We start from the raw sequence: 26,560 nt of genomic DNA, 5'->3' as shown, positions 1-26,560 counted from the left end.
CTGTCTGGATGGTCTATCCATTGATGTAAGTAGGGTATGAAAGCCTCCTACTATTAGTGTATTACTGTTAATATCTTTTTTTAGATATGCTAATATTTGCTTTATATATTTAGCCATATCTATGTTTGTTGCATAAATGTTTGCAAATGTTATATCTTCTTGTTGGATTGACATTTTTATCATTATGTAATTACTATTTTTTTAAGATTTTATTTATTCATGAGAGACAGAGACAGAGGCAGAGAGAGAAACAGGGTTCCTGCAGAGAGCCCGACATGGGACTTGATCTCAGGATCCTGGGATCACACCCTGAGCTGAAGGCAGATGCTCAGCAGTGCTTAAGCCACCCAGACATCCTATGTAATGACTATTTTTGACTTTTATTATGACCTTTATTCTGAAGTCTATTTTGTCTGTTATGAGAATGGCTACCCAGCTTTCTTTTGCTTTCCATTTGTATGGAACACCTTTTTCATTCTTTCAGCCTATGTGTTCTTATTTGAAGTGAATCTCTTCTAGGCAGCATCCAGATGTTTATCATCATCATTATCATCATCTTATCTAATTCGACCACTCTATGTCTTTTGACTGGTCAACTGAGTCCATTTATTGGACTAAATTCATTTTATTGGATTATAAAGTAATTAATGGCATATATATACTTACTGGCATTTTGTTAATTTTCTGACTGTTTTGTAGTTCATTTACATTCCTTTCTTCTTCTCTTTCTTTCTTTTGGTCTGAGAATTTTCTTTAGTTTTATGCTTAGATTCCTTTCTCATTATATTTTGATTCTACTGTAGGTTTTTGGTTTGTGATTTCCAAGAGGCTCACATATAATGGTCTTTTTTAAGTTGATGGCAAATTAAGTTTCAGTATATTCTAAACTTCCATATTTTTACCCTTCCCACATTTTATATTTTTCATATTTTTATTTTGGGTGTTCCTTATGCAATTACTATGGTTACAATTATTTTTAAATTATTTTATCTTTTAACTTTTATATTAGCTTTAACAGTGATTAATCCACTATATTTACTATATATTTACCTTTTTCTAGTGAGATTTTTACTTTTATATGTTTTCTTGTTACTAATTAGTGGCCTTCCTTTCCTGCTTAAAGAAGTTCCTTTAACATTTTGTATAAGACCTGGTTAGAGGGATCCCTGGGTGGCGCAGTGGTTTGGCGCCTGCCTTTGGCCCAGGGCGCGATCCTGGAGACCCTGGATCGAATCCCACGTCGGGCTCCCGGTGCATGGAGCCTGCTTCTCCCTCCGCCTATGTCTCTGCCTCTCTCTCTCTCTGTGACTATCATAAATAATAAAATAAAAATTAAAAAAAAAAAAAAAAAAGACCTGGTTAGAGATGACGAACTCCTTTACTTTTTGCTTGTCTGAAAAACTCTTATCTCTCCTTCAATTCTTCAATAATAATAATAATAACTTTGCCAGAGAGAGTATATTGGTTGGAAGGCTTTTTTTTTCTTCCTTTAGTACTTTGAATACATCATGCCACTTTCTTCTCACCTGCAATATTTCTGCTTAAAAATCTGGTGATCGTCTTTGGAAGGTACCCTTATATGTAACAAGCTGTTTTTCTCTTACTGGTTTTAAGATTCTTTCTTTATTTTTGACATTTTAATTATAATATATCTTGGTGTGGATTATCTTTGAGATCATCTTATTTGGAACTATCTCCCAGATAAGGGAAGTTTTCAGCTATTATTTTTTCAGATAACTTTTCTTACCTTTTCTCCTTCTTCTTTGGGGACCCCTATTCTGCAAATGTTAACCACTTAAGACCCATAGGTTCTTTAAGTTGTCTTCACTTTTTGAAATCATTTTTTTTTTCTTTTTCCTGCTCTGTCTAGGTGAGTTTCCTTACTTTGTCTCCCAGCTTGCTGATCTATTTTCCTGCTTCATCAATTCTGCCGATGAAACTGTCTAGTGTATTTTCAGTTCAGTTATTATATTGTGCAACTCTGATTTCTGTTGATACTTTCTTATATTTTCTATCTCTTTGTTGAAGTTCTCACTGTGTTCACTCATTCTTCTCCTGAGTTTGGTGAACATCTTTATGACCTTTACTTTGAACTGTTTAACAGATAAATTACTCATCATTTTTTTAAGGTATCTTTTTTTCTGAGGTTCTATCTTGTCTTTCACTCAGAATATATCCTCTGTTTCCCCATTTTGCCTAAGTGTCTGTGTTTATTTCAATGTATCAGGCAAAACACCTACTTTTCCCAGTCCTGAATGAGTGATATTTTGTAGGAAATGAAACTTCAACCTTGTCCTACCTTTTGGTTGTCCCTTGAAACTTTATGATTGTCTAACCAATCTGATTTATTCTTGATAGGTCCCACTTGGTGGTGTGTGCCAAGACCAGCCAGTATTCTGAAGGGAGAGATTTCAAGCAGCACCTAGATTGAGGCTGATTGGAAACCAGACCTGTGGGTAGCAGCCTTTAAAGTGTTCAAATATATATAATTCTGTGGGACCACAATTGTGAACTCTGCTGACCTCCAGACCTGGTGATATGGAAGTGTCCCCTTGGCAATAGTTATAAAATGAGGTCTCTAGAAAAGTGTATAAGCTCCTTTCTGGAGGTACCAGGAAGTTGTAGCAAGGTCAAGAGAGAGCACAAAGATGGCCTACATTACCTGGGAGTACCTCCATAGCCTCTAGATATGTAGCAAAACTTGCCCTTCAAACTAAAGGTCCAGATAAATAAATGGGCCTTTTTCATAGGCAGACTGGATTTATGTTTCAACACGGTTTGTGCAGTACCCTGTGGTCTGGAGCCTACTAAGTTCTGTCTCTCTGATTGTTTCAATTCCATCGGGTCCAGAATGGAAGCCTCACTGACTGCTGGAGCCAGGTGCTCAAGAGTTAGCCCTGTGTAAACTGCATACCAGCCAGTGTTGGCAAGGCAACAGGAGAGCATAAGGCCAAGATATGCCCATAGGTTTCAGCAGGGGAGTGGGAGGGTGCAGAGCATGCTCATTTTAATGGAATGGCTCTAGTGAACAGGGGAGCATATTATGACAGCATGTACCTGCCCATCCTTGCAAGGTAAAGAGAGAGTGTAGAAAACATAAATAAAATAATAAATAAATAAATAAATAATTTAAAATTAAAAAAAAAAGGGGGGGTCCAGGACATCCAGCCTTGAGGAGAGTTCCAACAGGCCACTGTCCCTTTGGCAGATGCCTTAAGGTTAGCTAACAAATCCCTTTCACATATGATCTAGGTACTTTTCAAACTACTGGTTTTTTTGCTGGGTTCTGAAATGAATGAAGAATCTATGCCCAAGCCCTTTAGGAATGGAATCTCAGTTTCCTACACTTCTTTGGGTCTCCTGGACATAAGCCCTGTTGATTTTCAGAATTGGAGCTTCAGGGGCTCACCTCTTTGGTGCAAGTTCCAAGGCTTGAGGCACCTGATGTGGGACCCAAGCTTCTCACTCAGGTAGAAGCTCTATATTTCTGAGATCCCTCCAGATTGTTGGTTGCAGTGCTGGGGGAGGAGTTTTGATGAGACTGTGTCTCTCTCTCCTACCTGTCTTGATGTGACCGTTTAGTCTTTTGTTGTGGAGCGAATTGTTTCATATGTAGCTATATATTTGATGTGCCTGCAGGAGATGGTGAATGAAGGCTCCTCTATGCAACCTTCTTGAAATGCTCAATTTTACACATATCCATTTATATGCTAGCTTATGTAGAGAATCCCTACACATTATCTTATTTCACTTTAAAGCAAACAAATCAGAAATTCTGCATCGATCCTTTGTGTTGTACAACACTAAGATGATTACTTTTATGCATTTTTGTTTTTAATTGCATGTTATTGCTATACACATTCATGGGATTGTGATTAGGCTCAAAGACAAAGGAAAACATTCTAAATAAGTTCTTAAAGTGTCAGGTAGAAGAGCAAGTGGAAACAATTCTACTCAAGGCTTGAGGACAAAGAAAAAAGACCATCTCTAATAAGAAAGTAGTAAAGTGGAAGCATGGCCAGAAACACTGATAATGATGAGGCCTTATTTTGGTTATTCATATTTTATGTAAATTCATGATTGGTATTTTTTTTTAAATGTTGGTAATCTTTCTGATTTATAGTAGAACACTTTTCTTTGTAAATATTTATGCATCTATTTAGCAAATATTTATATTCCTATGACTCACATCTTCTTTCAACAAGTATTTACTGATCAACTACTATGTGTTATATGTTATGCTGGACATAAAAAAGAAAACAATAAAAAAAAAACAGAACTATCTGTAGTAGTCTTCTGCTGTGGAACTTAAACCGTAGTGAGGAATAGAGACATTGAAATATCCTAGTGGTAGAACAAGAATGATGACGTTTAGTGCAATGAATAGAAATTTAGTGCACTAATCAAATTGAGTTCTGTTTTTTGTCTTTTTATTATTAGGCATATTATTCTAGGAAACCTAGAAGAAGTAGATGAAAGTAAAGAGAATTCACAGGTTGGTGTCCATTGTTGAATTGATAGAATGACACAAAGAGCATAGGTCGTCTGTTTTCTTTTGGTAAAACTTCAATTCACTAATTTAGGGCTGATTTAACGGTGGTTGAGAGATTGGGCAGGATTCAATCCTAGATTTTTGTCATTTATCCTTTGTCACAGGTCTCCGTTGAAGCATCTATTTGCTTGTAACCAAGCAATTTGCTAGTTGTCAGAAGCATTAAGAACAGTTGACACTAATCATGTGTTGACTGGTAAATGCCTTTGCATTTATTAGAAACATAATTCATTCTACCTGTTTTTATTTTAGGTACATCTATGGAGTCATACAAGAAGGTCGTGATTAGTATAGAGAATTGATCACAACAATGGAATTAACTTAAGTAACTAGATTGAACCTTAAGGAGGTAAGTAGGTTCATATAAATGCACATTTGGTGGTTGGCTCAGTGATAGCATATTACTCAGTATAATGCATTGAGGACTTAATTCTGAAGTCAGATTGTGATTACATACCAACTCTATCATTTACTAACCATGATCCAGAAACTACTAACTAGCCTCTGGGTCACTCACTTTCCTCTTCTTCAAATGGATTACTAGTAGCATCTACTTATGAGGTAGTTGTGAGAATAAAATGTGATGGATAAGACATGTATACACAAAGTACCTAACAAATAGTTGCCCTTGTCTCATGTCTCGCTTCTGCAATTCTTGCTTTAAAGAAGGTAACATTAATGATATAGTCATGACTATTCCTCTGCCCTTGTCAGGTGCTCCTCTCATCTGCTTCTTCATGGCTGCATTTCTACCTCTTCCTTCTTCATTTCTCAGTGGCTTCTGGTTACATGTACATACAACTTAGAGCTGATGTTTTTATTGTCTCCCAGCTAGCTCTAGAAGTTTTGTTCTCCTTATCCTCCTGAATATGTTCCTGGAGGACAGGTGGAAGAATATGCCACTAACCAGGATCTTCAATAGCTGGCCCAGCCTAGTATCATACCCAGAAATCAAATCCTCTCTAGTTTTATCAGCATTTTCCTCCTGCTACTTTAGCACTTTCTCCTTCTTCAGACTCCATGTACGTGTGTGTACGTGTGTGTACGTGTGTGCACATGTGTGTATTTGCCTGGATTGTTGTCCCCCAACCATATTTTGAAGTTCATTTTGCTTCCATATTTGAGAGCCAGGTCAGCACCTTGGATTTGTTTATAATGTCAGAACCTATGCCAGAAACCCAAGGCCCTACTAATCAAAGAGAAGATTTGTAGGACAAAATTCTTAAAAAGTGACCAGAAGGTTGCTGCTTGGGATACCTAAAAACAACTCATGCCTGATATACTTCATTTTGCTTACTAATAATGATAGTAGAATATCATTTATCAGTGATCCCTAAACTTTTAAATTCACATGAAAATAACAAAAGTTGTGCAGCCACGCCTGGATGCATCTTGTCCTAGGTTGACTTCCATCCACTGCACATTTTTCCTGGGGGTACATTGGAAATAAACAGAAAAAGAAGTTTGGGGTACTTGATGGGATGAGCACTGGGTGTTATACTATATGTTGGCAAATTGAATTTAAATTAAAAAACTGTTAAAAAAGTGTTGGAGAACCTCTGTCACAGAGTAAAACAATCTGCAGATAAGCAGAGTTTGCATATTAGTTAGACAATAGATTGTTATGATCAATTAGAATATTCAAAGTGTTTTGAATAAATCACTTAAGATCATACTTTAAAACTTTTCACTTTGACCTGACCATTTTTATTTCTGTGAACAAAGAGTTCATAAAGGAAAAAAATACATTTTTTTGTAAGCACTTGGAGGTTAGGATGAGGTAGTCTCACAAAAAGGAGATTTTTTTTTAAATCTCTGAGAATAAAACTTAGAAAATAATTTGCACTGAGAATAAAGCAAGTTAGAATATAGATATGTAAATTATGCCATTAGTATACATTTGCTAATCACTAAGAGACTGACAAGTTCACTGCCTCATAGAATTTGCATGCTAATGAGGGAGAATTGAAAATGTTCAAATAAACAATATAATATAGAGAAAGTACTAACTAATACCATCTACTTTACACATCATATTCCTCAAAATTTATTTTTTATAAAGTCTGAGAACATTTTTTATTTTTAGATTAATAATACTTTCTATTAGTTATTTTTCTTCTTTGTTTTTAATTTTGCTTTTTTCAGTGGCTAAATGAATTGACTTTATCCAATAAAACTTAGAATGAGAGAAATTTTATTTCCAGCTTATATCCAAAATAGTTATTTTTTGTTCTGATATTTTTTGTTTTCTTTCCATTTGTTTCTCTTTTCTTTTATTAAGATTGGTTTTAGAGAGTGTTCAAGTCCTGTTTCTCGAATCTATTTGCTAGTACACCCATCTTATCTCTTATATACCTAATTCAAGATAAGCAAAGAACCAATTTCCAGAGGTTTTCCCTGGAAAAACCCTGAGTTGACCCTTGAAAAATACATCTAATTTTATAAATTCCAACTTCCTTGAGAGAAAGTTGTATGCAACGAACTCTTATAATACTTTTCAAATTGATCACATGCAAATATAGAAATGGGATTCATAGTGATGTGTTCTTTTTCCAGGAACTTGGCAATACAAGAAGGCAGTCATGAATATAGGAAATATAGGAACAGGTCTGGCTTTCACCTTCTAGAAACAGCAGAGGCCCAATTTTCTATGATTTCCAATTCCATTTAAAAGAAAAAAAAAAACATAACTCTAAGGTTTGATACCTTTAACAATATAGTAATTGCAAAAAGACTGATCAAGATCTTAGAGGATAGCTATTTATAAGGACCTCCTTGGTAGCTTGCAGATTCTAGAATGATTTCTACAAAACATGGAAGTTGGAAATCTATTACAAGGGCAGTTTCGCCCTTCAGGTCCAGCTTCCTTGATACACACACATGCATACACATACACACATACCACACATACACACAAATAGGCATGAATACATATGGAAATAAATAAATATTATTTAGAGGTATGAAAAGGAAAAAAACAGTAAAAGAAAAGATTTGCATGCTGAGAGAAGAAAAGTATGATCGAATACTTTTAAGTATGATCGAATGATCTTTTAATGTTTTTTTTTATAAAATCAGCATATATTTATTATAGAAATTCAAGTAGGTCAGAAAATCTCACTGAAGAAATTAAAGTCAGAAAAAAAAAGAAATTAAAGTCAGTCTTTAATCAAAATACAAAGTGTTAATTAGAAGATTTATCTCTGGCATGTGCATGCACACATATATAAACACATGAAAATGAATGTAAATTAGACCTTGCCGAATTTACCAATATTAGAGGCTTTTTTCAAGTTCATGATTAAATATCCTCTGCATTTTACGTCTACCAATTTATCCTACAGATAAGCCTATTTTTAAAGCACTTTACTATTGCCAAAGCTTAAATTCTTTCTAATAGTTGTCCTATCTAAATAACTTTGTAGTAATTATGTTTGTATATTTATGGCTACCATAAAAGGAAAAATTCCTGTATGTAGAATAAATGGGAACCAAATCTTTTTAAAAAATTGTCCTTAATGTAAACTGGCAAGTTTATTTCAAGGAATCTTGAAATATTACCCCATTCTGCACTAACAGCAGCAGCATAGAGGGAATTGCTGAATACTCCTTGCACTTGCTATTATTGGAACTTATGACTGTTTTCATTTTTGTAAATTGGATAGGAAATATCTCTTGGCATCTGTACATTTATTTTGTAAATTGCCTGTACCATTTTTTGCCCAAATTTATCAGTTTCTTTCTCTTTTTCTTTTGGATTTCTAATTCTTTCTACTATTAGGTGTATTAAAGAAGATATAAATATGTGAAGTAAATGTTCAATTTATGCTTGCTTTCACGTTCTGTCTCTAAGTATACTGTTAACTGTTTTTTAATATGCACATTGAAATATTAACATGACTAAATGTTGCAAAATTTTCTTTTAGACATGTAAGAAATCTCTCCATTAGATAAATGCACACTATATTTTAGGCTAATTTTCTGATTATAGTGTTGTTCTTTTTTTATTTTTTAAGCCTTTATTTTAATCACTTGATACTCATTACGGCAAGTACACTCCTTAATCCTCATCACCTATTTCATCCATCCCCCCAACCACCTTCCCTCTAGTAACTGTCAGTTTGCTCAACTTCTTGGTTTACTTCTCTTTTATTTTTCCCCTTTGCTCATTTGTTTTGCTTCCTAAATTCCATATATGAATGAAATCATATGGTGTTTGTTTTTCTCTGACTTAATTCACTTAGCATTATCCCCCTAGCTCCATCCATGTCATTAAAAATGGCAAGATTTCATTCTTTGTTATGCTGATGATATTCCAATATATGTATCTTCTTTATCCATGCATCAGCAAATGGACTCTTGAGCTGCTTCTATACCTTGGCTATTGTAAATAATGCTGCTATAAACGTAGGGGTGCATGTATTCCTTTGAATTTATGTTGTTTTTTTATTTTAGGAGTAAATACCCAGTAGTGTGATTGCTGGATCATTATGTTTGTTCTATTTTTAACTTTTTGAGGAACCTCCATACTGTCTTCCAGAGTGGCTGCACCAGTTTGCATTCCTACCAGCATTCCCTCCCAGTGCAAGAGGGTTCCTTTTTCTCTGTATTCTTGCCAGGACCTATTGTTTCTTGTGTTTTTTTTTTTGTTTTGTTTTGTTTTGTTTTGTTTTGTTTTGTTTTTTATTTTAGTCATTCTAGCAGGTACAAAGTGATAGTTCATTGTACTTTTGATTTGGATTTCACTGATGAGTGATGATGAGCATCTTTTCACTTGTCTCTTGACCATCTTATATCTTCTTGAGAGGAATGTCTGTTTATGTCTTCTGCCCATTTTTTAATTTTGTTTTTTTGGATGCTGAGTTTTATAAGCTCTTTATATATTTTGGATATTAACCCTTTATCAAATATATCATTTGCAAATATCGTCTTTCATTCCATAGGTTGCCCCTTCGTTTTCTCGGTTGTTTCCTTTGCTGTGCAGAGCTTTATATTTTGATATGGCCCCTATAGTCTATTTTTGCTTTTGTTTTCCTTGCCTTAGGGAACCTATCTAGAAAAAAGTTGCTATGGCCAACGTCAGAGACTATAATGTTGTTCTTTTACATTTAAAATATTTGTTTCTGAGGGATACATTTTTACTTAATTTTATACAAAACAACAAGCCAAATGTCCATATATCATTTGGTTAATATTCTTCCTTTTTACAGTCTTGAAAAACCATCATTTTGTGTACAAATAAACACATATAAACAAGGTTATGTACACATATTCTCACATACAGTCTTTTAAGAAGCTTACCATTCTGTTTAAAAATCCACTTATGTATTCTTCACCATCTAATGTAGTTTAATATCCTTTATATACAGATAATACAAATCCCTTCTCATTGCTGTTCACTTCTATAATTTTCTTGACAATTGTGATGGAAATTTTTTCTCACATGAATTCAAATATCACTTGGACTAGTTACAGAAATATATTGGAAGTTTTAATTAGCATATATTAAATTTAGATATTAATCTGCGGACAACTCATACATTATAGAGGTTTCCTAGAACAGTTTACCACAATGACTTATGAATCAGATAATAGATACCAAATACCATCGAAGACTCTTTGGTGTCTGTATGGATGATCTGTTTTTCTCTCTCTTACCTTCATCTACTAATATAATGAATACCATTATTAATATTGTCTAATATACCTATATCGGACAATGTAATATTTGGAGAAAAAATATATAACATACTTCTTAATAGTATTAATCTTCTTTAAATAGGAAAGGTTGCAGATATCTTATATGTCTTATTTCTCTACTGACAAAGTCTAGGTTTCAGCTGTTTTTTTGCAATATTTGTCTGAACATAAGACCTCACCAATCAGCCTTTAATCCCCCAAAATGGCCTTTATGATCTTTTGAATAATACCGAAGGTCAAATCCTTCAGAACCCAGATGACTTTTTATGTGCTCATCATAGCATCATAGCTGCATTCTAGGGCAAGTTAAATTTCCACTATACCCCACTTTACTTAATTGCACTTTAACTACATTGGCTTTCCATTATTAGTCTTTTCTTTCCATTTTCCTTTTTTAACTAGAATTCTAATTATTATAACACTAAATGTTTCTACTCTACCCTTCATTGTTTTGTTTTCGGTGATCTTATGCAATCTCAAGGTTTCATATATTTGTATCTTTCTAGTTATTTCCCAAGCCCTGAACTTTACCCTGTGTCTCAGAGGCAGATAATGCTATACTATTTTAAGATACTATTGGATTTTGCTTTTCACATGTTTTATTTAGGGATTTTAAAAACTCTAAATCTTTAATATTGGTTTGAGTCTTCCCACATTATATTTAGTATTTTTGTTATTGGGAATTTATTAACTTAGTGAAAAAAGTCATTTGTTTTATGCTCTGAAGAAATATTAATATGATATTTATCTATTAAATTAGGCTAGTATATTTTTAATAAATAGGTAACTCTCCAGAAAATATGAGTTAGTAAAATTTATGGAAGGGAAGGATAAAATGTGAAAATAACATTTAATTATGGAATAAAGTATTATCAAAAATATTTGCTCCAAACATTTTTCTGATGTCAAATTTTAAAAATTCCCTTAGTATTTGATTATAATGTATTAACCTACCCATATTATTTTTATCCACTTGAATCTGTGATTGATTTATAGAGATCTGGCTGGAGAAACAGGTAAGGAAAGATTCCAAAGGCATTTTGAACAATGTCAAGGAGAGGAACCATTATCTAGACAGAATTAAGAAGTCAATGAAAACTATTTAGCATCAGAATGATACATTTGCATATTGCAAAATCTTCCTCTACCCTCCACAGTGAGTTGGAGGGTGCACGAATATAAAAAATAAAAATCTTTTTACGGGCAGCCCAGGTGGCTCAGCGGTTTAGTGCCACCTTTGGCCCAGGGGGTGATCGTGGAGTTCCGGGATCAAGTCCCACATCCGGCTCCCTGCATGGAGCTTGCTTCTCCCTCTGCCTGTGTCTCTGCCTCTCTCTCATGAATAAATAAATAAAATCTTAAAAAAAATCTTTTTAGGTAAAAGTTAGAATTGGTCTATACATTATCATTGGACAGGTAAGGACAATTTTAATTTAAGAAATAATAATAATATATACTATTCAGTAAGAGTAATTTTATGCTAGGAGCTGCTTTAAGTGCTTTATCAGTATTATCTCATTTAGTCCACCTGAATGAGTGCTATTATTATTATCCTCAAATCTTAGATGAGCAGAGGAAAGCAGAGGCATTTAGGTCACATTTCTCATACCACAGAGTTATTAGACAGTGGACACAGGATTTGAATCCAATCAACTTACTCCTGAGACATTGGTTTGATGGCTTTAGAATTACAGTTCTCCAATGTATCTAAGCTATTGGAATAAGAGGATATACAAGCAATAGGTGTAGGAATTGGGAATGTTTAACTTTTAAGAAATATTAATCGAGCATTTTTGTCATGTCAATACAGTCTAGAATTAGAAGCTTATCCTTCTTGCAAGATGGTGGAACAAATCTTTAAAGTAGTGCAATTTAGTAAGAGAGGATGCATTATATTTTCAGTTATGGATCTTAGATTATTAGGGGGAAGTGTCTATTAGGCCATTAAGTATACTACTCTAATTTAGGAGAGAGACTCATCTAGGATAGGTAATCTAGGAAGGTGTCATCATATAAACTGATAGCTGAATTTGTGGGCACAGATGAATTTCCATGAGAAAGAATTTAGTCTTATATGAAAAAATAACTCAAAATAGCGTTCCTAGCAAAAAGAGACATGTAAAAGAGATTGCATGAATATAACACATTAGGTATAACATTATGAAATAATTGAAAGATGTTGATAAATAAGATAGAAAACTAAGAAGAAAGATGTGCAGCTGAGAGGAGTATGCCAAGACCAGAACTAAAAATGTATATATCAAACATGAAAAACAGAAAACATATCCTGGCCTTGGCAAGAGAAATTCAAAGGAAACAAATTAACTAAACTAGTGACATTTCATTATTATAAGAAAGAAATAATACTGAAAGAAGTCAAATGTCCCTATCTGTAGCTGTCATAATTTTATATATAGAAAACCCTAAAAACTCCATAGAAAAACTGTTAGAACTAATATCTGAATGAAAGCTACAGGATACAAAATCAACATACAAATACCAGTTGTATTTTGTACACTAACAACAAACTATTTGAAAAGGAACTCTAGAAAATAAACCCATTTAGAATAGGACCCAAAAGAATAAAATACGAGTAATTAACTTAATTAACTATGGGAAAGAGAAGTACCAAACTATGTTTTGAAAATTACAAAATGTTGATGAAAAGAATTAAAGAAGACACAAATAAATGTAAAGACATAGAAGTTTATGGATTGAGAAGCTTAATATTGTTAAGAGTAATCTACAAATTCTATGCAATCCCTATCAAAATCCCTACAGCATTTTCTCCAGGAATAGAAAAGAATAGTTCACAATTCATATGGAACCACAAGAGACCATGAATAGTTAAAACAATCTCAAGAGGGGCACCTGGATGGCTCAGTAGTTGAGTGTCTCCCTTTGGCTCAGGTCATGATCCTGGTATCCTGGGATGGAGTCCCACATCAGGCTCCCCACTGGGAGCCTGCTTCTCCCTCTGCCTATGTCTCTGCCTTTCTCTGTGTGTGTCTCATGAATAAATAAATAAAATCTTAAAACAAAACAAAACCAGAGCTGGAGGCACCACACTTCCTGAATTCAAACTGTATTATAAATCTACAGTAATCAAAACAGTATGGCATTGGCATAGAGAAAAACATATAGACCATTGAAACAGGATAGAGAGCCTAGAAATAAATCCATGCATGTAAGAGAAGCTGATCTTAGCAATGAGAGATGTTCTTGGATACAACATCAAAAGCCTAGGGGACAAAACCAAAAATAAGTAAGTAGGACTATATCAAAATAAAAACTTCTGCATAGCAAAGGAAACAATCAATAGTGTGAAAAGTAACAATGGAAGGGACAGAGTATTGGTGAGCCACATATCTGACAAATGGTTAATCTCCAAAATATATTAGGAACTCTGAGACCTTGGTAGCAATAAATCTGGTATCCCATTAAAAGTTGAATAAGGACTTGAATAAACATTTCTCTTTATAAGACATACAAATAGCCATCAGGTATATGGAAAAATGCTCTTCACTAATCAAGGAAATGCAAATCAAAATCATAACGAGATTTCATCTAATATCTGTCAGGATGGCTGACAGAAAAAAACACCAAGCATTTACTAGAATAACTGGAATCCATGTTTACTAAATTGGAATCCTTACACACTTTTAATGGGGATGTAAAATGGTACAGCTGCTATAGAAACATTATGGAGATTCTTCAAAAAATAGAACAAATGTATGATCCAGAAATCCTTCTGTTTATCCAACAGAATTGAAATCAGGATCTCAGATATTTTAGCACTCCCATATTCATTGCAGCACTATTCATAATAGCTAAGATGACAGATGCATAAAGAAAATATGATCTATCATCTATCTATCATCGTTCGATCGATCGATCGATTGATCTAACTGCCTATCATCAGTCTACCTATTTCTACCTATAGATACACACACACACAGAGAATACAATTAAACTTTAAAAAGGGGAAAGAAATTCTGCAATATATGGCAACAAAAATAAATTTTATAGACATTATGTTGAGTGAAATAACCACTCACAGTAAGACAAATATGGCAAATTCCGCTTACAGGAATTATCTAAAATAGTCACATTCATAGAATCAAACATAGAATGCTGGTTGTCAGGGGCTGTGGGCCGCAGGGAAATGGGATATTACAGATCCGAGGTTCTAAAGATTCAGTTAAGCAATCTGAGTAAACTCTAGGAATCTATATACCATTGTACCAATAATGTATTGTACCCTTAAAAACTGAAAGCAAAACAAACAACAACAACAAAAAAAAAACAACGAAACAACAACAACAACAACAACAAAAACTGAAAGCAAGAGACTGATTAAAACCAGTGAATATTACACCCCAGATACAACAAAGGAATATTGTATATAAATAGATTTAAGACTATGAATTAATGGAAATGACTTATTTCATGTAAGGACTAGATGTGAATAGGAAATTGTTGAGTTATTGGAGATAAGATACAAAAAAGGGGAGAGATATGTTTAAGAGTTATTTTAGGAACAGAAGCAGCTGGTCTGGAGGTCTATTGTATTTATTATGTTCAAAAATCTGAAAGACATGATTAAAAAGCACTTAACAAAGTCCAGAAAAATAAGATGATAAAAAGGACACTGGAGATAGGAAGCCATGATAAAAATCTCTTTCCAAAAATTGTTTAATAAAGATCAATTTAGTGCAATGGCTTGAAGGAACCAGGTGTCGCAGAAAGAGTTTTGGGTTTGTTTATGTCTGGGTTTTGTTTGTTTTGAAAGAAAACAAACAAAAAATAAGGTTGGGTTTTAGCTGATTTTATGAGCTGGAGTCTGGGATAATTCAAGTTACCTGAAGCAAAAGTCATTTTATTGTACCTTCCGTTTGATACATTATTATTTGCAGCACATTTCTCAGATTCATAATATGTGCTGGGTTGGCTTTTAACTGCTCCCAATCCATTTAATGTCAGAATGTCATACATACAGCAACAACAACATAAGCAAAAAGCTATCACACAGTATTTTACATATGAATATATACCAAATTGCTTATTAGTTTGATTGATTCATTCATTTATTCTATAAATATTCATTGAGTTCCTAGTGTTCCTGTACTACTCTAGGTGCCAGGAATATTGTTCTGAGCAAAAAACTCAAAACTCTACTCTTTTATTTTTATATCCTAGTGAGAGAAGACACTGTGAGGAAATAGATGGATGAAGATAAAATAGAGATAATTACAGGGGACATGGAGAGAACTTAGAGGGTCAAGGGATACAGAGTGATGAAGATACTTTATTGAGAGTTTAAAAGTAGGGGACCATAGGCATCGACGGGGCTATCATAAAGAAGTCACCAAGGGCAAGAATCAGAGGGACTCAGAACAGAGGCCAGGTGGAGTGTAAGGTGAGTGTGTAAGGCCAGTGAGGACTTATGAGCATAAAGACTGAAGGGTGACCCAGGGACCCACTCACTCCATGCAGGGCCTCACAGCAATCCTAGGGAATTTGTCTTTTATTCTAGGTGTGATGGAATACAAGAATGGGTAAAGGGGAAAGACTTAATAATTACATGTTTTATTTGATTCTGTGGATTCTGTAGGTGTAAATTGGATATTTGAATATTTAATAGGTATAGTTTTATGTTCCTGTAAATGAGAATGTTAACAAGGAGTATTATAAGCACAAATAATATTTTAAAACCTGATTTATTTTTTGTGAACTTATGGAGATTGAAATAGAGTTGTATTAATCTGTGTGGAAATGTGCAGCATCCTACTCATCTATTTACCACTTTGATGCCACATCAGCCATTTGGATTATCAAAGTAAGAGATTGGTCTCAACTCTTAACAAAATTAGCATCATCTATGGTCCTACCAGAGCTCAGACAGTTTTTTGTTTGTTTTTCTTAAAGATTTTATTTATTTATTCATGAGAGACACACAGAGAGAGGCAGAGACACAGGCAGAGGGAGAAGCAGGCTCCTCAGATGGTGTTTTGAATACTGTGCCTGGGAGTGGTTTAACAATTATATTCAAAGAAGAATTATTTTTGCTTCTTTCCTTTAATCTTCATAAGACTGTAATAACTAAAGAATAACATGAAACTTAGAAGAAATCCAAGAGAATATTGGATTTAGCAAGATGAAAGTCTTCCCTAGACTCCAAAAGCCTGAAAAGTTTTCCTTAGTTTTTACTTTTATTGCTACTATATTAGGGTACCGAAATACTAAATGTCGTTTTTTTTTATCTCACTATAAAAGTCCTCTTTCTTTTTTTCTTTTTGCTGTGACTACCAGTCTTTACAAAGCATTTTGTGATATACAGCATGTGTTTTTCTATATAAAAATAAATGGTATTGCATTGTGGATACTTCTTCTTTTGATGTATTATAGAACCTCTAAGATGTTCCAATGAATAGCAGATGAGTTATGTCTCATAACAGATAGGTAAAAGTATATTTTCTCCTTGAACTAAATGCATAACTTCTGTTAATCTTACTGTAAGTTATATTTACTATGTAGACTTTAAAATGTATCAGTCAGTGTGAAGTAACATACACAAAAAATTTACATTTAGTGAGGAAGTTATTTGGGGTACTACAAGAAATAAGCAATGAGAAGGGACTCTTGTAGTTATTTTATGACAGAATTTGTGTGTGTGTGTGTGTGTGTGTGTGTATGAGGTTCCTAAAGAGCTGAAGTTAGAACTGAATTATTTTCCTTAAAAACCAGCAGAAACCACATTAATAATTTATCCTTCTCTCCAATTCATTTCAAATATACCACTCACATGAATAGTTTTGAACAGATTTGGGACTTAACAGATGTGATAGTCCACTTTAACTTCTTAGAAAGATGTAAGTAACTTTTTTTTCCTACTAAAATCATTTGATGTACTTTTCATGTCATAGACAAATTCTTGCTGATGGGATGTAGAGGTGCCTGCTTGCATTAATTTATTTTCTCTACTGTCTTATCATATTACCTGAAATTCCCTTTATTAAAGTCCTTTTTTTTTTTAAACAAAGCATTGTGCCTGTAGAAGTCTCCTTTAATATAAGGTTAATGTAAAATCTTAAGTCATTATTTAATCTATTATGTGCTATTGCACATAAAAATGAAAAGCAGAAATTAAGAATCAACCTTGAGGGACACCTGGGTGGCTCAGCGGTTGAGCATTTGCCTTTGGCTCAGGTCATGATCCCGGGGTCCTGGGATCGAGTCCCACATCGGGCTCCCTGCAGAGATCCTGCTTATCCCTCTGCCTGTGTCTTTGCCTCTCTCTCCCTGTGTCTCTCCTGAATAAATAAATAAAATATTTTTTAAAAGAATTAACCTTGAACACAGATAGTAGAACTCAGAAAAATTGCATCATGTTAGAAGAAGAAGAGTGAATCATAAAGATAAAAGCAGGGGAAGGAGAGAGGTAAGGTGGGAAGCTGTGGTTCCAAGTGAGACTTTGCTGGTACATTCTTAACCCATGAAAGACTAACATTGTTTTTATATTTCCTATTCATCCAAAGCGGGATTACTCTGAGTAAGGAGAGCATTTGGCCAATTTTGCAGGTATATGTGTGGGTACGCTGGTGCCAGAATTTGCTTGTCCTATATCCCTCTGTCTTTTCTATCTGAAGAAATATTTAGCTATGCAACTAGTTTTCCTTCACCCCCCAGTAGAAATCAATGGACTGTTGAGAATGAATTGGTAGATTAGGCCAAGGTACGTCTTCAAAATGGGATTTATGGACTCCTGAGTATACATGAAACTTATCAAAGGCAAAGATTATTTACAACAGATTTTTTTTAATCTCAGCCCTATTGAAATTTTTTGGCTGCATTATCCTTTGTTGGAAAGTACTGTCTTGTACACTGGATATTTAGCAACAGTCTACTCTCTACCACTAGATTCCACCCAAGCTATGACAAGCAAAAATGTCTCTTTGTTTCCAAATGTCTCTTGGGAGGGAGAACCGCTCAATCTAGAACCACTGTTTTAGGAAACCCAACTTTCTCATGAACTCTTTCCTATAAGATATATGGCTGAAAACTTGGTGTGTTAATAAAGCATCTTTTAACAAGGCAACACAAACCCACAGTTGAGATTCATGATTCAAACATATTTCTGAAAATTCTGAAGCTGATGTTAGAGACTGTGTATTTTGATTGATATGAAGACATTCTGAATTATAAAATAAGTGGTAGAGATAATGACAGTTTTTATTTAACAAAGTCACTTTTTTCATTTGGTCTTACTAAGAAAAAAAAGGGAAAAAAAAGAGAGGAAGAAAGGGAAATAAGACATTGTTCCTCTGAGATCAAACAGGAAAACTGACGTTAAATATATAGAAGGTGGTGGCACGTTGTTTCATCAAGAAGATAAATATTAACTGAAGCCGGACATAATGTAGTTATTTTAAGAATTATATTGTAGAAGTGATTTTTTTAAAGATTTATTTATTTGAGAGAGAGGGAGAGAATGGGTGGGGGGAGGAGCAGAAAGAGAAGGAAAGAGAATCTCTAGGAGACTTCTCACTGTGAACGAGTGGAGCCTGATGTGGGGTCTGATACCACCACCCTGAGATTATGAACTGAGCTGAAATCAAGAGTCTACAATTGACCAATCGAGTCACCAAGGTTCTCCAAAATAATTTTTTTAATTGCAATGAAGCAATCAATTTTTCAAAATTCTTTTAGGGATATCTTAAAGCAAAATGTAAGGATGATTTGAATTTTGCCTACCAAGAATCCTAGCTATTGTGAATATGGAACAAATACACACAAGATTTTCTAAAAAATCTCAAAGCACTATGCAGTCAAATTAGATGATACCTTTGTAATCACCAATTTTCATTGTTTGTATTTTTCACCTATCTTATCCATAAGAAAAACTTTTCTCTTCTTAAATTATGTAAATCACTTACCAGTTAATATAACATTCCCTGAGTTTGAAAACTATTCCCAGAGTCCATTCAGTAGAACATTTAAATTTGAATGACACACTAGAGATGTGTTAGAAATCACTATTCTTTTGGGGGTATAATTTTTCAAGTGTGTATTTTTTAAATGTTGAGTGTTATACACTATTGTTTTCTTGTATACTCAACATCAGTTTGAAATTGCTTTCAAGGTATTGAAAAACTTAAATGGATTATGCTTCCCAGACTTCCCAAGAACACGTCATACTTGAATTTCAATCTATGACATTTTAAAATACTTTCTTCTTAAGTAAAATTGTCAGTATACAAATTTACTTTCCCTTTTTTAAAAAATATTTTATTTATTCATTCATGATAGACATAGAGAGGGGGAGAGAGAGAGAGAGAGAGAGGGAGAGACACAGGCAGAGGGAGAAGCAGGCTCCATGCAGGGAGCCCGATGTGGAACTTGATCCCAGGACTCCAGGATCACGCCCTGGGCCAAAGGCAGGCACCAAACCACTGAGCCACCCAGGGATCCCCCTACTTTCCCTTTTTGATTCTTCTAAGAAATGAGATGGAAGAGCAGGGAAGAAAGGATTTTTTACAAAAAAGTGAATTCACAATGTAGTCATTTTTAGGCATATATTTTTAATGACTATCATTTTGTTAACTGTGATGCAAAGAAGACAAACAGTAAGATCTGATGATTTGATATGACAATCGGAATTCAGAAGTGTGTAAAGTTTATATCTCACTGTTCATTTCTTTAAAACTCAATTTTTCCTTTGCATATATAACTTTTTTTCGAGACATATGCTGATACTATCCTCTGAAGGTGATTACAAGAAAGAGAAAGGATTTTTGTGTGTATGATAATGCATATTAAGTCATGCGCAATTAAGTCACGTGCACTAAGACCACTAAACTGGTCTCCTAGCTATCACTTTTGCATTTATCAAACATGAATTCTTGGTTTGGATATTTTCCTAAAAATAAAGAGTATTGTGTTAATGACACCATCAATAGACATAATCTTCAGATAAAGTTTCTTCATTCTTTAAAGAAAAAATATATAATCCTAGAAAGAGATTCAAACATTAACAGTTAGGGGCTAGCATACCTTGAGCACTGAAGGTAAAAAGAAATTACATTGTTAATTATATCACAAAAGTAATAGCTAGTATTTTTGTGCTTCTGAGCAGCGACTTTTCCATCTACATTAACGTGCAAGATACTGAGTTGTACTGAGAAAATATAGTGATATGTTAAAAATGGGAATTCCCATTATTTTATCCCTCAGGATATTATTTTCTGCTAATTAGATAGAAAAACTTACTGTAATTAAATATAGAATTGTTTAAGAGGACTCTGTATTTAAGTAAGGTCTTAAAGAAATTAGAGGTTATTATAAATCATAACCCTGAATTTGTAATAAAAAAAACGAAGGAAGAATCATGTGCATGCATGTATATGTGTACTGGATCTTAAAAATCTCAAAAATAGCTGTGCTGTGATTAACTTTTACTAGATCATGCACTTTTCTTTCTCAGCTAAAATGATTATCCTTTTTGAAATCAGGTTTTGGGAATTGTATTTCTCTTTATTCTGTCTTGAGGAAAGTTTCTCCTTTTTTGGAGAAGGAAATAATATACTATAATTCCTGGAAGGAAATTGTATTTGATAGAACTTGACTATTAATCATAATTTGAGGATTTGCTAGCAGCAGGAGCTGAATAATTCTGACTGCTTGTCCACTGTTAATGGAAAGCAGACATTCTGGAACAATGAGCCTGTGTGAAATTCTGATGTTAGTTATACAGTATTACCATCCACATTTTCCTTTGTGACACAAAGCACTGATCCTTTTGGGGCCTGCTAATTGCCCAGCTGGAGCTCTCGGTTCCTGCATAACTGAATTTAAATATACATCAGACCTGTGTTTGCTCTCAAGGGACTTTCAGTCTGGTTAGTAAATCAGAAAGGTCAACACCAGATCTTGGTTAAGGATTTTAAGACTTCTGACAACATAGCTGTAAAAAAAAAAAAAAATCACAGAAGGGAGAAATTACTTTTAGCTTACAGGAAAGAAAAGAATTGCACAGAAAGGAAGACACAGTGTGGAGTAGACTGAATTTGACCAGGATGTAGGGATGGAAAGACAGAAAAAGTTAAGTTCTACACCAAGCAATAGCATGAACAAATAAATGGTAAGAAGACATCACCATCACAGACATCAAAGAGGAAATAGGTGAAGAAACATTTTATTAAAATATATATTAAAATGATAACACTATAGGGGTATTGTTAGTTGGCCAAATAAATAATAGTATTTTCTATTTAAAAAAAACTTATCTTCATCTTGTCACCGTATTGTTTTGCATTTATTACAAGAGTCATGTGTTTTCATTGATGATTTTTGGATTGGGCCATACAAAAAGCCTTATTTGACATCAGATTTAATTTGTATCTGAATGCACAGAAGTGTTCATGTGGCATATATAATTTAATACACTAACAAATAAATAAATTATTAACCTCACCTTGTCTCCTGCCCTTCAATACCCATTTCTTACTTCTTAAAGAATAATGAAATATGTTTTCATTCTTTTAAGAAAATCATTAGGGAATAGGATAATCATGATTTTGTAGTTGTTGATTTTTAGAAGAGTATGATGAGTTTGTCTTAAGGATGTCTTTCTTTTTTTTTTTGAAATGACATTTTATAAAAACTCCTGGACATTATTCATTCTTTTACTTGCCTTTTTAGCATCTAGTTGTCTGCTACAGTATTTCATTAAAGTAAGCATTTTAAAACATTCTTTATAAAGAGGGTATTTCTACATGAACATTTTAGCTCAGGATGGATATTCATTGTTGAAAAGGCACTTACTCTTATAATGTATTTCATAATAGTAGATAGGACTTCTGTTTTGTCCTAGGGTATGTAAGCAACTAGTGAGTTCTCTCTTAATAGATCACTGTAGTGCCTATATCAGTCCTGAGAGAAGACAAAAACATGTGAGACATCTTACATTATTTGTAATAAAAGCTCTGAGAAGTGATTTTTTCCCCTTGCTTATATTCCTGCTTACTAATTTGAGAGATTTTTCAGATTGACTGTTTAAAAAAACTCACATAAATAATTGTGTTTTTATGACCTTGACTGTGTCCATTGAAATGAGAAAAGCTCTTTATTATTATGCATATGTGTGTGCAAGGTCATATGTTTATATTTCTACACCACAAGCAAGATTGGGATATAAAAAATCAAAGTGGGAATAATAAGCCCAAGATTAAAGTATTAAAATCTAATAAAATGAATCTTCTCACATTTTGTATATGCACAGAATATTTTGAATACTTAATGTCTAAGTACATTAAGCTAGCCAGGATGGGTTTCCGTATCAATTTATATTTTTGAATATTGATGTTGAACTCAACAGAGAAATAGAACTGTATTACTGAAATATAATATTATTATTATGCCACATAAAAGAAATAGGTAGAAAGACAAACACCATATGATATCACTTATATGTGGAATTTAAGAAAACAGATGAACGTATGGGAAGGGAGAAAATAAAAAAAAAAAAGAGAGGGAAGCAAGCCATATAAAACTTTTAATGATATAGAACAAACTGAGGGTTGATGGAGGGAAATCAGTGAGGGATAGGCTGGATAGGTGTTGGGTATTTAAGGAGGGCACATGATGTGATGAGCACTGGGTGTTGTATGCAAGTGATGAATCACTGAATTCTATTCCAGAAACCAATATTGCACTGTATGTTAACCAAAATTAAAAAGAAAAAGATTGGTAAATATATGGTGGTATCTTTTTAAGATCTTTATGATCCCAATTATGTGACATTGCTATATGGCAAATAGCATATATCTATGATCTCCTTTTTTGTGTGTGCAGACTTTTAAATATAAATATATAGTCCCAAATGCACAGATTGAATTTCGTGTATCTAGACTCTTGGAGGACATAAGCCATAACTTTCAACCTCATACTAAGGATCCTATCAGAATGCTTGTGACATAGCAAGTACTAAATAAGAGTTGCTCTGGAAATTTATTTCAGAGAAAAGACTGAAGAGCGAAATGCAATACTAGAAAAAAAATGTCACATATTTCTTTTTTAAGTCACATATTTCTAAATGCACAATTTACCGGATAGGTATATACATGTTTAAATTGAATATATTTTAAAATGTGTATATGGGGATGCCTTGGTGACTCAGTGGTTGAGGGTCTACATTTGGCTCAGGATCCTGGAGTTCTGGGATCGAGTCCTGCATCAGGCTCCTTCATGGAGTCTGCTTCTCCCTCTGCCTATGTCTATGCCTCTTTCTCTGTGTCTCTAATGAATAAATAAATACAATCTTTAAAAAAAAATAAAAAAAACATGTACATAAAATTATTACTAGAAAATAAAGCTACATCAATATATATAGTAAGGAATGATCAATTCTTTTAGTAATTGGTAAATCAACCAGATTTTTAAAACAAGTATGAGAATAGATGTTTTGAAATACATAGTTGTTATGCCAGATATGAATATCAATTGTAGAACTCTGTATCCAATAACTAGAAAACATAAGTGTTTTTAAATCTTGGAACACATATATTTTATCATACTAGACTCCAATGAAGTCTCAAAAATATCAAAAAGTTGAAATCAAAAACTTTGATGTAAAAGCAATTAAATTCAAAAGCATTCACAATAAATCTATCCAAAATATAGTAGGGGAAATACTTGGAGACATAATGCAGATAAGAAATAAGGGTGAGAGATCTTAAGTCAAAAGTTAATAGTGTGTGCTAAAGAGAAGAGGAGAAAAACGCTTGTATCTAGTTATGTTAGAGTAATATTTTAAAGCATATAAGAAAAGAGTAGGGCGATTTTAAAATAAAATTTCCTCAGAGACACATAATATCATTTACAAAGGAACAAAGGTGAGATCTACATCAGATTTTTTTAAAGAGTTATTTATTTATTTATTAGAGAGCAAGAGAGTGAGTACAAGTAGGGTGGTGAGGCAGAGAGAGAGAATCTCAAGTAGACTCCCTGTTGAGCATGGAGCCCAATGCAGGGTTCCTTCCAGGACCCTGAGATCATGATCTGAGCTGAAATCAAGAGTTGAATGCTTAGCCAAATGAGCTACCCAGGTGCCCCAACATCAGATTTTTTTCAATTGGATATAAGAAGATAATGGAATAATATTTTTTTTTTTCAAATATTGGAGAAATAGTACATAGAATTTAGCATTTTTTATCTAGCAAATCTAATAGTGTTTAAGAAGATAAAATACTATGAACTTACTGAATTTATACTATATATACAAAGAAGGTATCATTTATAATTCTATACATAAATGTAAAATATACTTGATACATTTTATCATAAATTTAATTTTATCATAAAACTATATTATGATAGAATATTATAAATAGGAGGGAACTTATTTATGCAATAAATGTTATCTTTAAAAATTAACAAATATTATTCTAAATGAGTCATTGTAAGGATCCTTCAATTTAAAATCAAGAATGATAGAAAGAATCATATTTTCACGACTTTAAATGACAAATTCTCTGGTAGCTTTATCATGCATCATAATATGTTCAAAAGGAATAAGATACATGAGAAGTGAAAAGGATGTAGCAAAACTGACATTGTTTGTATATGATTTACTTGAGCAAAATAAGTAGGTACGTAGTTACATATAATTGTAGAGTATATCTAGATAGCAGATAATAATATTAAAAATTCAAATGAATTTCTTTATATCAGCAACAAACAACTAAAAATAATTTGTTATTGTTTAATATAAGATCACAGAATGTCAAGTTACTAAGAATAAGTCTAACAAAAGGTATGCTGGACTTTACCAAAAATGCAATAAAGGTTTATTAAAATGCCTATCACTTACATTAAAGAGGAACTCCTTTTCAGTATAGAGTAATATGCCATCATGAGAATGTCAATTCTTATGTAATAAAGCTATGAATTATAGAGAAAAAGAAAGACTCTTCAATTTGTTTTATATGACCAGTATTTCCCTGATGCCACAAACTGACAAAGATTGAAAGAAAAGAAAATTATAACTAGTATTCTTCATAAATATAGACATCATAGATTTAATTGAGTAACACATATCAGGAATTCAAAGATGACATATCATTTAAAACCCATTAAATTAACTATATTAAGAATAAAGGAATAAATCAACTTAATCACCCACTTGTGATAAAACTTATAAGCAAAGTATAAATATATATTGATACCTCCTCAATGTAATAAAGATCATCTTTGACAAATCCTACAAATAATATTGCATCTCATTATGAAAGACTGAATGTTTTCTCTCTAGAGAGAAAAGATCACAGATGTCACCTTTAAAATCTTCTTTTCAGCTTTTTACTGGATGTCCTATCTAATGCAAGAAAGCAAGAAAAAAATAAAAGATATAAAGATTGGAAATAGATAAATCAAATGCCAATATTTTTAGAAAAAGAATTTGATGTTTAAAAATCCCACAGAATTCAACAATATGAACGAAAATTCTACTAGTTCTGAGAAATGCATATAATGAACTCTGAGGACATGGGGTCTATATCAGGAATCAGTAGTATCTCTATATACTGGCTATATACAACGAGGAAAAGAAAATAATACATTCGTTTTCAATAGCACCAAGAAACCTGAAATAGGTAGGAAAAAATTAACAGTGAAAGACATCTATTCTGAAAAATACAAAACATTTCTGAGATCAAAATAAAAAGGATCAAATAAGTAAATAAATATGGTTACCCAGAAAGACTGGAACATTCAATGTTATTAAAAAGAGAACTCTTTCAAATAGGTCTATGCAGTCACCAAAATTGAAATCAAAATCTCATCAGGCTTTTGGTAAAAATAATGCAAATTACCTCATTAAATTAATGAATGTAAATTAATAAATGCAAAATAAGGTGGCCTAAACAATTTTGCAAAATAATATGATTGAAAGATGTATACTACCAGATTTCACAGCTACAACAGAGCTGCAGACACAGCAGTAGTGAGTAGTATAGACAAACAGATCAATGGAACAGAATAGAGCATCTAGATGTAAACTAACACTTATAAGTTCAATTGATTTTTCAATAAAACTTCCAAAGCAATTCAATGGGAAATGCAAAGACTTTTTAACCAATGGTGGTGGAAAAAGTAGATATTCATATGGCAAAAAATCACTCAATCTTGATTTATATTTAACATCACACACAAACTTAATTCAAAATGAATCAGGACCTAACTATAAAAGTTAAAACCATAAAGTACAAATTACAGCAAATGGCTCAAAGTCAACCTGAGGATAAGTGAATT

The 26,560-nt window shown here is 33.1% G+C and overlaps 1 long non-coding RNA gene across 2 annotated transcripts in view; it reads left to right on the top strand.

Annotated features, from left to right (window-relative positions):
* Positions 1–26,560, top strand: part of LOC121488667 — a 79,783-nt gene that overhangs the window by 36,094 nt on the left and 17,129 nt on the right. Inside the window, exon 4 of one of the 2 annotated variants that reach the window (XR_005987202.1) lies at positions 4,805–4,901. The exons of the other annotated variant lie outside the window; for it this stretch is intronic. This is a non-coding gene — a long non-coding RNA (uncharacterized LOC121488667). The remainder of the gene's footprint in view (positions 1–4,804; positions 4,902–26,560) is intronic. 2 annotated transcript variants of the gene reach the window in all.

This window comes from Vulpes lagopus, chromosome 4 (genome assembly GCF_018345385.1).
Source record: "Vulpes lagopus strain Blue_001 chromosome 4, ASM1834538v1, whole genome shotgun sequence".
Taxonomy (NCBI): domain Eukaryota; kingdom Metazoa; phylum Chordata; class Mammalia; order Carnivora; family Canidae; genus Vulpes; species Vulpes lagopus.
This window is presented reverse-complemented; position numbering and strand designations above follow the sequence as displayed.